Below are 18670 nucleotides of genomic sequence, written 5' to 3'. Positions count from 1 at the left end.
ACAAAAAGTACTGAAAAGTACCATGGTATTTTGGACATGGTTCCAATGTAATGACTTTTTTATTTTTAAATGTTTCACTAATTATTTATCTTGTTTTTGTCATTATATAGGACTGAATTACCTTTTTTACACTATCTCTGGCGCTATGTCTGAAATGCTCAGTTTTATGTACTGCTCCTTTAAGAATTCAATATACACGCCCACTGTGTAATGATTGGCTAACATTTCTGAAGCGGAAAAGTGTTTAGTGATACAATAATGCAATATAAAGCTGAACAGTGGAAATAGCACTGATGAATTCAAGCTGCGAATATGAAGGGTTAATACAGCTGTATCCAGCTTGAATGGACTGTTGGCCCATGTGTTCGTCTTTGTAGAGATGTCGCTTAAATACGCCTTCCGTGGGAAACACGGTGTCACACCAAAGATCATTTTCACCAGTAGATCGTGAATGGGGATTACCCTCCAACTATTTCGCTGCTTAAATATGTGACAAGGGGCATCCCGATTAGTTCCTTAAAAAAATGTAAGATCATGCAATAATGAGTACCCTTTGTGACATCACAAATATACGGATGTAGAGAATCAGGTGTTTCTGAAGCTCAGTGTCAATAAATCCTCTTTTTGGACTGGGCAGGATGTTCTGAATTCTGAAACGTAATCTATGTTTTTATAGTATAATGAACTCTTATATGGCAAAAGATCACAGTAAATATTATTCCTCATGACATGTGCCTTGGAATAACATGTACATTACATATACAAGAATGGTATAATTTTTTGATAACACCACTGTGCTATAGTCCCACTACAGAAGACAAAGTGTAGCATTTGGGGCATTTGGGATGAATACTGTAGAATAAATTCAATTAATTTGATTTATGAATCATTGGAAAATAATTAATTACTCTGATTCATCAGTATAATGAATATGTGCTTAAATGATACTTTCTCCAACTGTTAGCCATGTTTAACTTTAATTCCCATGAAGTGTTCTAACTTGATGTGAAGTCCTTTGTGATTACAATGGTATGATGTCAAATTCAAAATTCAAAACTTTTATTACAGACTCAAGGTCCAAATCTTACCCACAACAATACACTGAATACACCATAACACACATACCTACATACCTACACTTAAAAACAAACAAAACAAAACAAAATAATAATAGAGAGTCATTGTTCTACCAAAAGACAGTTATACCAGTGCTTCCACATACGAGATTGGTAGCGTGTAGTACTTAGCCGTATGTTAGTTAAGCCCATTATTATTTCATTTTGTGACCCATTAACCTGTTAACCTGCACCCCCACTCAGGGGCTCACAGCTGAAAATGACATACCTGAATTAAAATAAATATAGCTCCTGAGAACAGTGTACCACAGGCACAATTAAGGTATCTTTGGAAAGAAGACACTTGGCACGCTACTAACAACAAATCAGAGTTGATAATGCTCAAACAAATAAAAAGTTATAAAAGTTGAAGTGCCTCATAAATAATGTGAACTTCAAAAAATGTTTTATTATTTCATGTACAAATATATAAAAATAGACCTGAAGGAATCAAATTATGTAAAGGATTGAAAGCCACAAGTCTCATCAGTTTATATTTCAAATTTGAGGAAGATATAATGAAAAATGGGGTTCCTGCAAGCTTTTTTCCAAGACTATGTCGGTTCCCTTTCTACCTCCCCCTGCCTGAGGCACATCCCCAGAAATGACATCCCCAAACTAAAATAATTGTAGTTACTGAACAATTTGCTCTACATGCACAATTTAGACATATTTAAAAAGAAGACACTTTGGAGTTTATTACCCAAATGTAAAAGTTGAAAAAACTTACACAGACAAAAATTTATAGAATTTAATGTGTCTTGAAGATAATTTGTACTGCAAGTAACATTTCATTATTTTATGGAAAAATCAATGAAAACAAACCTGGATGAATCCAGTTAGGCAATTGATTGAAAGCCACAAGTCTCATCAGTTTATATTTCACATTTGAGGAAGATATTATGAAAAATGAGATTTCTGCAATATTTTTTCCAAGACTATGTCCAGGTACCAAGAAGCCTCCTTGGATACCTCAAAAAGCAACCTAATGATCAAATGTTATGAAGGGTACTGCAAGCTATTTTAGTCATATACACTATTCATACCGATAGTCACCCATTCAACATTCAATGGCTGGTGATGGCCAGTGATACAGACAGCATTCATATGGATGGTCAGACATAGAACCAACAAACAATCACACTGATGGCCAGCCATCAGACAAGCCATTTGTTTTATATTTGGTCTTTTCAGACCACAATGCATTTACCATATAAATCAAATGGGAAAACAAACACACACACACACACACACACTCTCTCTCTCTCTCTCTCTCTCTCACACACACACACACACACACACGTATAATGTGTGCATGTTACATAGCAACTCACCGATGTAAAATTGGACCATCTTTTCCGTCCTCAAGTATATCACCATCGTCGCTGTATTCACTCCTCAATTTCGTCATCGCTGCTTCGAGTGATCTCAAATAAAACATCTTCAGCAGAAAAAAACTTCTTTTGACGATCCATTTGATGAGATAATCCGTCCAGTAAGTAAGACGCGAAAACAGATGTTGACTGGGGAACCGTCTTTTTACTATGGCTCGCTTTGTTGTCAAATGACGGGGTGTGGTCACAGCCTAATTCGCGAGGTTAGAGTGGCTGATTCAAATAAATAAAAAACATCTTGTTCGCGAGGAATTTAAACTTCCCGGATATCGCTGGAATCGTGCACTGCTTGGCTACATTTTCTATCAGTCATATCATTTCAATTCTTTCATTGGCTTTCGTTGTAAAGACAAAACAATAGGATCAGCATATCATGACGCCAAAAAACTGACCGCAATGTTCGGATATTTCGACCTATATATTGCCTATCTTTGTATTTGTGTGTGTGTGTGCGGTCTTAATTTGTTCATTACACTCTAAGCAACACACCCATATAACGTTCGGCTACCGGAGTCTGTTTTTATGCATAATTTTATTGCATAACCGACAAGTATGATACTTCACCCTGAAGAAACTCGATGTAAACAAAGGAATAACCATCAATGTTACAACGTTATTGTTTCTTTGGACTAAAAATGCTCTATGGGATGTTATTCAGTGGACCCTCACCTTTCCATCCAATCTGGAACTTTTAGCAGTGGATGCGTGTGTGGCTCGTTATTACGACACTACTGGTATGTACTCCGTTTTTGATTACGTTTGTTTGATCTGTATTGCTTGCATAAATGCAAGAAATACATTCGTTATAAGCTTTTCATCGAAAAACAGAGCTCTATCATCGATGCTTGAGGCTTACACCTTTAAAATGATATATAGTTTGCCAAGATTAATGATGTTCTTTCACGTTAAATCTATTCATAAACATTAAACTGGGGGGGGGGGGGGACTCTTCGGTGCGACTGCGCACTGGTGCAGGTTAACAGGTTAAGCCGGCACATGAATTTAAACATTAGGTTTCTTAAAACAGCATGAAAGGTCCTCACTCTTGCAGCCACAAACATCTCACTTGTACTACACCATCTTGGTCTTGTGAGTAACATTCTCATTGCGTCGTTATATGCTACTTTCAATTTTAAAAGACTTGTCTTTCTATAATTTGACCACAAGTGAGCAGTATAGAACGGTGTGCATTATGCTTTAAAAAGAAATATCTTTACACCAACCGTACATGCCCTAAATTTACGTAAGAGAATATTGGCTTGTGCGTACATCATGCGACATTGCCTGTAGATATCTTCATCATCTGTCATTCTATCAGTGATAAAATGACCAAGGTATTTCACCTTATCACAGACACTAAGCTGATTGTTAGCCAATTTAAAATCAGGGTAGTTCAAACATTTATCCTCTTTAGTTCTACAGATCATGACGACACTCTTATTGGCGTTATATTTGATATCATGTTCCACACCATATGCCGAACAAATTTTAAGTAGCTGCTGTAATCTAGCACTACTTGGACTAAAAATCACAAGGTCATCTGCATACATCATATGGTTCACTATTGAATTACCAATCATGCACCCAGTATTACAGGCCCTCAACTGCCTAGACAGATCATCCATATAGAGATTAAAGAGAGTAGGTGACAAAATACCCCCTTGTCTGACTCCATTGCCAACCCCAAATAAAGCTGAGACACTATTGCCCCATTTCACTTGCATATTCTGGTGGGCATACCAGTAAGCCAAAATTCTCACAATATACTTGGGCACCCCTCTTTGCCTTATTTTGTTAAACAATTTACCATGATTTATACGATCAAATGCTTTAGAAGCATCAATAAAACACATAAGAACGGATGAGTTTTTATCTCTATATTTGTTCACAATTTCCTTCAGAGCATATATACACAAGTCAGTGCCATGTTTAGCTTTAAACCCAAACTGGTTATCTGTGGTGTTAATAAATTCATTTAATCTGTCCAACAGAATTCTTTCTAGCACCTTTGATAATATGCTCGCTAAAGCTATAGGCCTGTAGTTATCTAAACTACCTACCTTCCCAGCTTTGTCCTAAATTACTGGAACTAATAGAACAGCCAACATTGAGTCTGGCAATACACCGTGTATCATAAAAACAGTAAAGCAAATGGCAAGCAAAGGAGCTATTCTTATACTGGTATTTTTAAGATGTTCAGCAGAAATCCAATCCAATCCACTAGCTTTGTTATCAGAAAGCTTATGTATGGCTTGGTGTACCTCATGTGACATAATCACCATTGATTCCAACGAAGTATTACTTTCAATGTGTTCTACTTTATACAAATCGGCGTGAATACAGTTAAATAAGGTACTATAGTGCTGTCGCCATATGTCAGATCCATCAATGGTCTAAATGACTCTTCAGAGTTTCTGAAGAGCTTTTTTTTTTTTTAATGTTATAGAGGGTAGGTGGAACAGTACTAAGGGATGCAGCACTGGAAGTGAGTATAGATCACTGTGTGAGTAACACTGACGGTCACCTTAGCCATTTATCATTGCCTGTGGAGATGTGGAGGAGAGGCTGTCAGCTCAGAGAACTGACAAATTCCATAGCCTCATTCAACACATTGTGAATGTACTACCATCAAACAGATATTCCCACCTAGGTTTGAGTACAAACAGGGCTCCAGACTGAGAACAAACTGGTCGCAAATGCAACCAAAAATAATGCATTGTGACGATAATTTAAAATCTAGTCATCAGTCACGAACATTGTGTTCATATGTGGTTTCATCAGATATCCTTTTGTGAGTTTGAATTACATCTTTAGAGCACGCACCAATGTGTCTTCCGCCGCTTTTCACTTTCTCTAAGATTACTGATGTTTCGTTCGTCTTTTTAAACAAATCTTTCAAGTGAATGAATTGTTCTCGTTCTCTACCATATAGTGCTGAAATGATTAGTCGATGTTTCGACAACATCAACGATAAAACTTTTTTAAGAAAGAAGCACTCTCGTTGTGGAATAAGTGGAGCTGCCGCTCCGCTGAAGCAAAACTTGCGTACCGAGTGTCTATAAAGAAAACACCTCGGCATTACATCTTAAATGCAGTTATATTTAATAGGGCTGCAACTAATGATTATTTTGATAATCGATTAATCTAACGATTATTAGAATGTTTATTTGAATATTCAGCAATTATTGCAATGATTAATCATCAGATATTGCCCGATTATTCTGCTTGTGTCCTGACTTAAAAGGTTGAATTAAACGTACCTACTGACAATATGAAAATAAAAATACCTCTAAATCACATTCACTGAATTAAAGGGGGGAAAAAAACTTTTTATAAGTTTAATTCAGTAAAGAAATTCACTGCAATAAATCCTATTGTTATCAAGTGTTTTTGTCTTGTTTTCCATTTAAAAATGTCAAAAAATTCTTAAAACAATATAAATTGAATTGAGAAGTGCTTTTAACCCCGGGTAAAGCCACTTTTCACACTTGTATTTTTTAAAGGAGGTTAGCACCACTTTTAATCCGGGGTTATGAAACCCTATGAATCATTCTCCATCTGAGGGAAACCATAAGTGTTGAACAGTGATGGCAAATGCGATAACTGCCGTGATGAAGAGACAGTATTCCTTTTGCATTTGTTTCCATGATGTGTTTCAGGAGACGAAAGAAAAACTGAGCTGAATTGCTCTGTGACATTTCAACAGAAGAACAGTGTGAAACATCTGAACATTAATACTCAGGATTAATTATTAACAACAGGGTAAAAAGTATGAACAGAGTGAAACATGAAACAGGATAACCCAGGATTCTGTTTACCCCAGGTTAAGAATGACCCGGGGTTTACGATTTCAAGTGTGAAAAGCCCTTAAGGCTATATTTTATGTATGCACATAATTCCCAATTTAGGAATGTGTAAAAATGACTGAAGACCATACAGTATGGTCATTTGTTGCCATTTACAGCCGCAAAGCTGTCATTTTGTAATTGTGATTATACACACCCGGTCCCTTATCAGGCTAATTAAGCCTCCGAGAGGGATAAAGGCCGATGGCAGACGGTGGTGCGACGAGAGAGAGATAGTTTACGGACATGTCCATCATGTGTGTGTTTTGTCTTTTGTTTCAGTTTACCAATTAAACTATTATTTATATTATCAAGCCGGTTCTCGCCTCCTCCTTTCCATTGAACTGATTACACCCCTTTGTAGTAGATTTGTTAATTGATAACAAAAATGAGCGATAACTATGGTGAGCTTGTGTGCTGCTGTAATCCTCTATTTATATGAACCTAACCTTTAAACAGCGAAAACAGCACCCAGTATTCAGCTGTGAATGAGAGAGCAAACCCATTTACAGCTCCATCAGTTATACACAGCCTTGACACACTCTGCTGCTCAAAATATCACACATGCATTTTTCTGCTGATGATTTACCACAAAATACCATACGCTGTACACACTCTACCGACTCATACCATTGAACACCACTATACATTCTATTTCTGTCAAACTGTTAGCAAAATTCGCCCTTATGCAGAGAGGGAATTTTTATAAATAATAAGAGAGAGACATTCTTCCAGAGCATTTTAAAAGATGTCATTTTCTGTCTTACCCCCACTCAAGGAGGTCTGTTAGGGGTGTCAGTGGTCAAACCACCAGATCAAAGGCAGTTTATAACTAGAAAGGAATTATGCAAAACCGACACATTACCCTACACTTCACTTTCCAAAAGGTTTGTAATCCATAACCGTTTGTTACTTTTCGCAATACAAATCTGACATAAATGCATATATTCATTACTATTCTGAAATGTTTATTCGGTATTTTTTGTTGTTGTTGTTAAAAAGAGCTACTTTGGACTTAAACTAAACGTAGCTGAATATTATGTAACTTCTTATTCAGTTTCTTAACCTCCACATGCGTGGACATTGTATTTTGGCTTTGCTATACGCAGGGTGTAATTTAATTTAATTTAAGCTGGTCTCATTTCAGGAGACTCTGTGTTGTCAGTAAAGGGTTAAACTTTCGATGTACGGAATAATGTGCCAAAACAACATAGCTGCGATCGCACAGGAGTTTGTGTTTGGTTGAAATGCCAACAAATCTACATCTGGTAAGAAACATACTTAGGTTTTTACATTAAAACCTGTTTGAGTCAAAAGATTAGAGTCTCTTTATTCATCCAATATACCATTTTATAAGTGATTTATCACAAAACACCACGCTGTTAAACACAATGACCACATTGGGGGAATCTATGCTCACTTTCAGATCAAATATCCTATATATTTACTATGCATTATCACATAGAGAATCAATGATTTCAGAGGCTTTATATGGAGTTAGGATGAAAATAAGGTGCATTTCAAACTGTTCTGAGACCAGTGCACACAGACAGCACACTGGAGGTTAAGTTATTCACTAAACAGGGAGTAAGGGAGCGTCCTATATCGTTCTATGAGGCTAAGTGTATTCAATCCAAACTTCCTATTTAAAGTTACGTTTGACTGTTTGCAAATAGGCTTTTGCACAATCCAGACTGCCAATGGTTGAAAAACAGATAGCCCTGCCCCAAACTCATACCATTGGTTGAACATATATCAGGCTGGTTAAGATGCTCAAACAATCAAAACAATGTTTCGATAGTGCCACAGATCTGCATTGCTTTCATTTTTCGGTGAAAACAACTTACAGCACCAGTGGCTTACTTATGGTTGTCTCGTAATAGTAAGCTGGAATGCAAGAAAGTGTTTTAACACTGAAAAAAAAATTCAACACTTCACCTTGAAAAAAATATGTCACTTCATATTCCTCACAATGCAGCCTAGTTACACTGCATTATTAATCTGTATAATCTGATCACAAATTCTGTATTGATCTGCATTGTCTGAGCATTATAGGTGAGATTAGAAAAGAGGAAGAGGTCAATCACAGAATCCCCATTGTGGAAAAAGCAGATTAATGATTGATCTATGCATTAAACATCTGCACCGCCCCACAAAGTAGTAACAGATTGCATTAAATGTATGTTATGCCACAGAGAGCAAACATGGATATCAAGACACAATAAAACACAAGCATGAAAAGAGGAAGCGCCATTCGGGATGGAGAGTACTTTGAGAAAGCATAATCTTTGATGCTTTTTAACTGGAGTCCTCTTCTTGACATCAGAGCTCCTTGGAGAACACAACAAAGTAAAAAAAGGACAGACAAACTCCGGTAGAACTTGTACTTCCTGTCCTATCACAACATTCACAAACACTCACTCACAGTGTTTCATCTGTTAATTATTGTAAGAACGATAGAATCCTCCTGTATAGCAAACATTTTTATCAGATATAAAGTCAAATAAGATAATTAAGCAGACTGAAGATTTTGAATTCTGCATCATATACAGTACTATCCTCCGTATATACAGTACAATGAAAAATTCTCATGGAATCAAACACCATCATATTCACCAGTATTTTCTTTGGAGACATCAATAATATGATTCTAAATACGCACAATGTGTTGCCATAGACATACGTTTTAGCTACATTGTAAAAATGTTGTCAGTCAGCCTTCTTGTGGTAACAACTAAATTGACTGGTTAATTAAAGTCAAAAAATATTGTTTGATATGATTGAATCAGCCTGAATTCTTTTGAGGCTACACAGCGAGTAATTTTTAAAGGTCATTACAGGTGGAAATGTAACTTTACAATACAGTTCTATTTGTTAACAGTAGTGAATGCATTAATGGTATAAATAAATGGCATTACCAGTGAACAATAATGCCATTTATTTATCTTCGTTAATGTTCATTTATTAAAATACATTTGATCATTTTGATTAGTTCATAATGCATTAATGTTCTTATTTTAAATATGAAATAATATATGTTGAAATTGGCTAATGTTAATTTCAACATATATTATTTCATATTTAAAATAAGAACATTAATGCATTAATTAATATTAATAAGTGCTGTAAAAGTGCTAATGTAATTAGCTCATATTAACAAATACAACCAACTGCACATTTTCTCTTTTTGCACTGTAATGGTGACCAATGTTGAATATAAACTTAAACTTAGATTTTTAATCAACCAAGGGACTCACACTGTGACAACACTCCATCATTTTGGAAATCAACTTTAATGTCTAGCTATGTGAGAGTTTGAAAGTAATCATGGACTTGAAAAACATCCAATCATACCTGTTCGGCATCCTCCGTGGGACACGAGTGTGGAGGTGGCGATGGGTCCGAAGATGCTCCAGCATCAGCATCACAATCCCGCTTTCGGACAGGTTACGCGACACTTACCGAGACATGTTCGGGACCACAATAACTTCTAAACGTAAAAACCAGAATCACACACACCACACCTTAAACAATCAGATGAAAAAGGGAGTCTATCGTTGCCCTTTCTCAAGCGCCAAGTGAACGTTAAAATCTCGCCGTCACTCCCGGAGAACGTGTGAGGAAAATATGTGCGCTCCCAGAATTAAAAGCACTCTAAATTGCACCACAACAACCTCACTTGTCTTTGGGTGATGATACTTTTTTTCTTTAAAGCTGCATGTATCTGAGCGGAAGAGTTTTTTTGTGTGTGTTCGTTTCTGTTCCTTGGGTGCGCCCACCACGGCCATCAGCTAATGACAGAGGAGCGATGATCCGCTGCTGGGCGTGTGCGTGCCACACTGGATGAGCTCCCGACCGGTGCAACGTAAATAAGGTCGGAGGGCGGAGGATGGAAAGTAGGGGACGTGCTTCTTAGTACAGCAGTTTGCTATCACAATCATGCCTTTAAATGAGAGATCTTTACAATCTTCATATACTTGAACACCCATGTTGCTAAATGAAAATATGCATTCAAAGTATAAGAGAAAATCTCTTTTAAATCTTAGGTTAGTCTAAGGATGTTAATAAATAATATGACCTTCTTTTTTTAATTCAACATTAGGTGTGATCCAATCCGCAGGGTCCCTACGCAGTGTTCACTGCTCCCTACTCACTGAGCACGTGATATCTGCTGAAGTCCACTTCACTTGACAAAATTCGTTCAGAACGTCATCAAACACAGACAACGCTCGAGTAGCGCTGATCACGGAGTTCAAGATGACAATATACTTGTGTACATAAATATAAATGTGCAATAACTAACCTTACATCCATATCTATACATGTTTATAATAGATCCACATTTACTTATAAAAATGCATTGTTATATATTTCAAATAACATATTTTTCCAGACTTGTAACCTGTAAGTTTCTGTTTAATATAAAAATAAATATTATATGGTTATTTTATAATAAGTGTGTCTTCTTAAAGGTGCAACGGGTAATATTTTTACTGTACTAAATCATAAAATGACCATAATATGTCATTAGAGAATTAGGAAACATGCTAAGTTGAAATACTGGCTTCTCCAATAACAATGCTACAGCCAGTATACTGTACTTTGAAGTTTCCATGGGAATTTCTGTTTGTGTTTTGGCCTGTGTGATCCCGCCCACTGCACACTCACCAATAGTATTTCGACACCACCAGGTTGCCAGCCATGGAAGCCAGCAAACGAAGTAGATCACGAAAAAATCCACACGTGCTGGTTAACAATAAAACATTGCAAACGTATATATTAGCTGATCAACTTACAGTGTAAAGCTCGTCCCTTGACATTTTCAGTTTCACTCGTTCCTGTTGCGTGTCCTCATTCTGGCAAACCACATGAGCTTCAAGTCTGAGGCAGGGCAGACAACTCTCCAATATTTTGAATTAAGACTGCAATACCCATTTCAAACGCGTGTTGTCAATCTTACATATAGCACCTTTAACTTTAATATGACCAATTGTCATGGATGTAACGCATCTTGTGTGCTTTGTACTCACGCACAAGCACACCTGAGGTAAATTAGGCTTAATTGAAATGTCAGTGTCTCAAATTCCTTTTGTTTGTTTGAATTTAGCATTTAATGTAGCCACACTACCTCCTCTGTCCCCTAGTCCTCTGCCTGTTCTCAATGACTTGTGGGTAAATTTACATTTCCACTTATTCCCTTTGCCGTTTAGAGTGCTCTTCCAACTGAATATGTACGTTCCTTCTGAATCTCCCTTAAGATGGCTGAAAACCATGTGAAGAACACTTCGAAGGACACTAACTGTCGATCAGAACGCACCTATTAAGATTAATGTTAAAACTGCACTCAGTAACTTTTGTCTTTGTGTCATCTTGGACACAAGAGAGTACAAGTATAAGAGAAAATCTCTTTTAAATCTTAGGTTAGCCTAAGGATGTTAATAAATAATATGACCTTCTTTTTGTAATTCAACATTAGGTGTGATCCAATCCGCTGCGATCCAATCCGCAGGGTCCCTACGCAGTGTTCACTGCTCCCTACTCACTGAGCACGTGATATCTGCTGAAGTCCACTTCACTTGACAAAATTCGTTCAGAACGTCATCAAACACAGACAATGCTCGAGTAGCGCTGATTACAGAGTCATCTTGGACTTACACTGACACCTAGTGTCTTGGATGCAGCATTATTTAAAATCAGTAGTTTTAAGTTTCAGATGCTATTGTAGAAATTTAGTATTCACAGTCAGTCATGATGACTTTAATCAATGAGTGAAAGTGTCAAATAACAAGATGGTTACTGAGATTAAGGGAGTAGTATTCAGCTGGTCATGTGATTCTAACATGGCTTCCCCCATGTGTGGACCCTCTCCATGTAGAATAAAACAGCTTTTATAAGGTTACTGATATGACTGGATTCTTCCTTTGAATGTGAGAGATCACGATTTCCTACGTTTAGCAAAATTACAATTAATGTCTTTAGGAGTTCAGCTTTTTTAATGAGGAAGAGAATGACTGCGTGCACCTTTAAAATCTCTGTCCAAAAATGAAAAGGATCTCATTTACTCACCCCCATGTTGTTCCAAACAAGTATGAAATGCTTTCTTTTGTATTAGAACACAAAAGGAAGTGTTAGTGCTTTCACAGCATATTTTCTCCAGATAATGAAAGTGATTGCTGACTGAGGATAACATTATGCCTAACATCTCCGTTTGACCTCCAGAGAAGAAAGAAGATCATGCTGTTTGGAACATGAGGGTGAGTAAATGATGACAGAATTTCCATTTTTTGATAAAATATCCCTTTAAGTTTTCCATCATAGTTCATTTAAACAGTCATGTGGTGTAACAAATATTTTTTAAACATTCAAATGTCCCATGTAGTCTCTAAATTAATATGAGGTATTAAAACTGCATGTATAAAACAATTATGCAAGAATTAGAAAAGTCAAGTCATTTTTGTTTGTATAACGCTTTTCACAACACACATCTTTTTAAAGCAGCTTTGCAGAAAATGATGCTGTAACAGAAAATGTTGCTGAAATGTCTTAAAGTGCTCTTTATGAAAATTGTTTTAGATTCAGTATAAAATGTCACTGCTTGAAATTTTGCATCAACTGTTCAGAAACAGACAAAATCGATAAAACACCAAACATTGCCATGTCTTGTTGCACTTAACCTTATTCAATTCAGTTGACCAAATCCTCGTGTGAGGACAGTGGAGACGGGTTTTTTCCTTCTCTTCAGAAGGATGTTACATAATGGACAGTTGGCTGTTATAATGAGAGCCTGAGGTGAAATGGCCCTGCTTGCCATGATTGAATGTAAATGTCCCAGGCAGAAGAGATCAAAGTCCACAGTGAGACACCTCAGAGATTTGAAGCTGCACAGGCACATCAGTTCGATTCTGTTTAATTAGCAGACAACATACATAAAATACACATTCATTTTTAGTCTTTTTATGGTAATACAACTGACCTCGAAGATTTGAAAATAACATAAAGATCATTTAAAGACATTATATTATTTTTGCATATGAGAAAATCACTGGATTGTAAAAAGTGACTTTTTAAATTAAAATACTTTTTGTTTTTTATTTCCATATCATTGAATATAAGCCTATCACTGGTGTAGAGTTCACAGAATACATTTTGCAATCAAGGAACCAAGGAGCACTCTGGAAACATTGTGTGAAACCTGTGTGAATTATTCAGTGCTCCCTGGTTTGGTGAGGCAGGTTAAGGCCTTTGCACATTTTGTATAGAAACAATGTATTCTATGAAACCAATTCACACTTGGAGCGAATATTTGCACCACAAAAGTGATTATTTTTACGGCAAGTGTGTCCATTTTTTTCTTCGCCTGGTGATGAAATGCCCTGAACAATAAAATATGAGCTTTGGATCAAGTATCAGGAGCCGCAGCAGTGACCGAAACCAGCGCAGTTACCACAAACTAGCACAGAAAGCTATTTCAACCACCAACATTAAACGCTGAACTCGAGGAAGAATCCTGAACCAGCAGTGAGGATGTGAATTTAATTTGCATCAAATGCCATAAAAACTGAAGAAAATAAAAAAAACTTTCATATGGTATCTCATAACATGTAAATTATATTGCTGCATCACTGCCTTGCAATCCCTTGCAACTATCTGATCTTACGTGAATATGTAATATCTATTGCAGCATCTTTGCCTTTGTTTCACTTCTTTTTTTTTTTTACAACTTTACAGATCTTAAGTGGTTTTCTTTGCCAAATATAAATTATATTAACACTATTGCTGTTTCTTGCAGTGCATTCTGTATATACAGCATGTCTTTGTATCAAAGTGCATTTGTGTACCAAAAATGTGGTAATGTTGGTTGGGATTTGTGTTTTATTGTGTGGAATATGTAGACTAATAGACTCCTGTAGCTTTTAGATGTTGTCACGTTTAATTCGTAACATGCAGGGTTTGAGCAAATGTATAATACAAGTACATGGCAATAAGATACAATCAGTATTGTTCCAATTGATAACATATTTTAATGGTTAATATATTTTTTTTTACACTTGATTCTTTCTAATAAACCCTCAGACTTTGTACACATGATAATACTGCCAGTCAACTTGTCCAGCAAATTAACTGAAAAAAGTTTGTGTAGCGTCTCAAATTTTTTCTTTCTTGTTGAGCAAATCAAAAACAAACACGTCATCGCTGCTGCAGCTTGTAGAGAAATTAGTTTTCTTTTTCGATTGGATGGTTAGAGAATTTGCTAGCTTGTGTTTCGTATTGTGATGTTATTTTCCAAACTAAGTCGGAGGTGGGAATATCCGAGTTGAAATTTCCCACTTACGACCAGTCAATCACACATTACGGTCACATGAACAACACATGCCAAATCAATGCTTGGCCAAAAAAAAAGTTGGATTTAAATAAGCGGATACTTAAGAGCCTATGATTGGATCATTATTGCAGTAATTAATATGTTTCGGCTGGCAACAAATATTGTAACCCTAAATGATGCAGTGTGTAGCTTCTCATTTCTTCAACAACCATGTTGGAAGACGTTACTGTGTTTCAGAAGGGGCAAATTATTGGTCTGCATCAAGCAAAGAAAACTACTTTTCCATGAGATTGCTGAAATCACTGGAATTAGGTTAAGAACTGTCCAAAACATTATTAAAACCTGGAATGATAGTATTGAGCCATCAGCTTTTCATAAAAAAATCTTGAATGATCATAATCGGAGATCACTAAAACGCACTAAATTGCACTAAATCGACAGTAGAACTCACAGCTATGTTTAATGGTGAAAGTAAAAGAATTTCCAAACACACAATACGACGAGAACTTACAGGACTGGGACTAAACAGCTTTGTGGCCACAAGAACGGCACTTGTTAGTGAGGATAATTACTTTAATATGCTAGTGAGCATAAAGATTGGACTGTGGAGCAATGGAAAAAGGTCACGTGGTCTGATGAGTCCAGATTTACTCTATTCCAAAATGATGTGCATGAAGCAATGCACCCATCATTCATAGTGCCCACTGTACAAGCCTCTGGAGGTAGTGTTATGATTTGGGTTATGATTTTCTTTAATTGGTCAGGTCTATGCTCATCAACATTATACACTAATACAATGAAGTCAGCTGACTACCTGAATGTACTGAATGACCAGGTTATCCAATCCATGGATTTTTTCTTCCCTGACAGCACAGGCATATTCCAGGACGACAATGCCAAGATTCATTGGGCTCAAATTGTGTAAGAGCACAATGTACAAATGGTTCAGGGAGCATGAGGAATCATTTTCACACATGAATTGGCCACCACAGAGTCCTGACCTTAACCCAATAGAAAGTCTGTGGGATGTGCTGGAGAAGACTTTACATGAGTAGTTCAACTCTCCCATCAACAATACAATCTCTGACAAAAATTAATGCAAATCTGGATGGTGTAGCGAATCAGCTTTATGAAATATTAATAATCAATCATAACTTGTTATAATCGATTATGAATATTTGGATCGGTTAATCGGGTTAACTTCATGTAGCTACATTAACATTACAACCAAATACTCGGTTCATCCCGTGAACACTCAATATTGGTTATTAATTAATTAATTAATTAATTAATTAATTAATAGAAATGTACATTTCCGGGGCATGGGAAATGTCTTTCTTACTACGTATTAAGAGCAAGTAGTCAAAATCTATGATTAGTGACTTTAGATATGAGCTTGAGACACAGACAACTTTACGTGTGACATGAACAAGACTTTATTAACTAGACTAAACATTTAAACTACTCTAACATACATATACATACTTGCATACAGTTTACCAAGGGAAAGAGGGCTGAAGCAGAATACAGGAAGGCAAGAAGTTATAGCATTGTTTGAAGTTCAGCAGATCAACAGCCTGAGCAAACCATCATATTAGTTCTGACATGCCCTTTTTAGAAAGGGGTAAAGATACTTAATGTATCAAATAATGAGACTAAGTTTGATACTTGCATGTCCCATTTGAATTAAACTATCCTGATGCAATTTGTTGAGGCTCCAGTTGATCTTTGATGATGTTGTCTTGATGAGAGAGAACCAGTGGGAGTCAGAGGATCTTTGGTGAATGGAAAGACAAGGCCGTAGCCTGGCGCACGCTTGGGAGTCCTTGGGGGCCTTCTAGTTCAGCATCATCTTCATTAGGACTTCTCAGGAAGGACCAAGAGAGTAAGAGAGCACGAGGCTCAGAGAGCTAAGAGATGGCTAAGAGGACAAGAAGCAAGAGAGCAAGAAGCAAGAGAGCAAGAAGCAAGAGCAAGAGAAGGGCCATTGTGGATGCAATTTATAACCTTAGAAAACGTGTCCCACCTCTCATTGGCTCGACCAATAAGAAGGGTGGAAGTTCCAGGTGGGAATTTGGTTTATTGCTCTTTGTTCTAAAGTTGCTCATTGCATGTGCACCCTGGAGGGGTGGTAGCCGATGAAGAAACTAGAAAATATTCTTGTAATACTAATATGTTGTTGTTATCGACATATCATGTACACAGTCATTTCAATCTTCAAAATACCAAGTTATAGAGACCAAATATGCCACACATATGATTTCGGTTAACCATAGTATGCAAAGTCTGAAACATTAACCCATTAGAGTTTGCAAGAAAACATAAACCAAACAACATTTAGGAAAATCATGAGATGGAACATTAGATACATGTCAATACATTTATCACATGGATATATATATATAGAATATATAGGATTAAAAGGGTTCATTTCTCCTTCTCAGTAAGAATTAAGTGAGGGTCAGCGCTCTCTGAACATTCCTTTGGAGGTCGTAATAGTCTCCTTATCAGCCCTGTAACCTGAGACTTGGTTCTGCCAGGGTGTTCGCTTCATTTGGGATGTTAGTTTCGGAGGAGTTTCATAGACCTTTGTATATAATGAATAATTAGTGTGTGTCTGGTTGGTCCAGACCCTACAATGGAAATAAATGTTGTGACTTTGCATAAGGTTGTGGAAACAATGCCATGATGAATGCGCGCTGCAATCAAAGCTAAAGGCAGTCCAACAAAAGTCTAGAGTTTGCAACTCTTTTTTGGCCAAGCACTACATAAACACATGCACAGTTTTCGAGATGCAAGCTATCTGGCTATCTAGTAACTATTTCATGAGCAAAATAGGTAAAAACGTAGGCATTGATTGATACACAAAAAATTCCTCTTAACATTTTCTTGTACATTTATTGTATATTGCATATAGAGACATTTTTGTTTTATGCTTCACAGAATCCAGCTGCTGTTTATGCTCGGAGATCACGCCATCTTGCAAATGATGTCAAATGACGTTAAAAGTCAGTGTTCATCGATCTAACCCGAGTTCACAAGTCGGTTGTCATCATTCATGCGGCATTCCAGTAATTTCTTTCAAGTTGGAGGTGGGAAAATCTTGATTTCCAAGTTTGGAATGTAGCATGATTCAAAGGTTGTTTATCTTTCGCCTTGTCAAGTTTTTCTTCTCATCTGTGATGGGCAAAGGGTAGACCAGCTAAAAGGTGCTTTGTGCCACCAACCATCCTGGGGCAAAGCTGCTTGTTGATTAGCACCATCGATTATAAAGGCTTGAATGTGTTAACTGCGATAATTTTCCTTGCTTTTTAATGTGAAAAATGTTTAATTTGAAAATCTTTTGAAGAGCTTTCTCAGTCGAATTCATAGCGAGACCATCGGAGTAAATATCCATCTGGAAGTCTCTGCAGCTGCCAGATTTCAAATTTCAAAATTCAGTTCCTCTAGAGCAGATCAAGGGTGTGAAGCCTTCGCAAACTCAGCTGTGTGCCTGGCTTTGTTCTTTCAGCAGAGGTGAGGACAGCTCTTTTGTCCTGTGGACCATTCTGAGGAATATCAGATTACATCAAGGGCAAAATACATTTAAAATAGTTAAGCTTGTGGAAGAGGAAAATTAGTGACTAGTACATTCTGTGTGTGCATAGCATAACGTAAAAGACTGTTTATTTGAGATGGACTTGTAATTAAATGAATTGGAGAAATTGGTAATGTAAAAGAGCCAATTGCCTTTTGATATACAAAAGACATCATCTGCCAGTTGACTTGAGAATGTGTTATCATAATCTTGACCAAACATTTTGGAGATTGTGGTCTTTTCCAATTCAAGTAGATAGGAGCTGTGCTTGTATGCTGCTTGTATTAATAGAAAATAGCTGCCCAGGAGCATTACTATGATGGCTGATGAGTGGACTGACTTGCCTTGAAAGGGACTTTGATGGTGTAAATAATCAGAACATTTAGGGACCTATTATAAGAACTATTCCTTAAGCG

The 18670-nt window shown here is 36.8% G+C and overlaps 1 protein-coding gene across 1 annotated transcript in view; it reads right to left on the bottom strand.

Moving 5' to 3' along the window:
• The window catches only part of LOC127622261 (heparan sulfate glucosamine 3-O-sulfotransferase 5-like), a 67009-nt gene extending 56876 nt beyond the window's left edge, over nucleotides 1–10133 (bottom strand). Inside the window, exon 1 of the mRNA XM_052096297.1 lies at nucleotides 9709–10133. The gene's annotated coding sequence lies outside the window, so the exon portion shown is untranslated. The remainder of the gene's footprint in view (nucleotides 1–9708) is intronic.
• Between the last annotated feature and the right edge of the window lie 8537 nt (nucleotides 10134–18670).

Source organism: Xyrauchen texanus, chromosome 28 (assembly GCF_025860055.1).
Source record: "Xyrauchen texanus isolate HMW12.3.18 chromosome 28, RBS_HiC_50CHRs, whole genome shotgun sequence".
Lineage (NCBI taxonomy): Eukaryota > Metazoa > Chordata > Actinopteri > Cypriniformes > Catostomidae > Xyrauchen > Xyrauchen texanus.
This window is presented reverse-complemented; position numbering and strand designations above follow the sequence as displayed.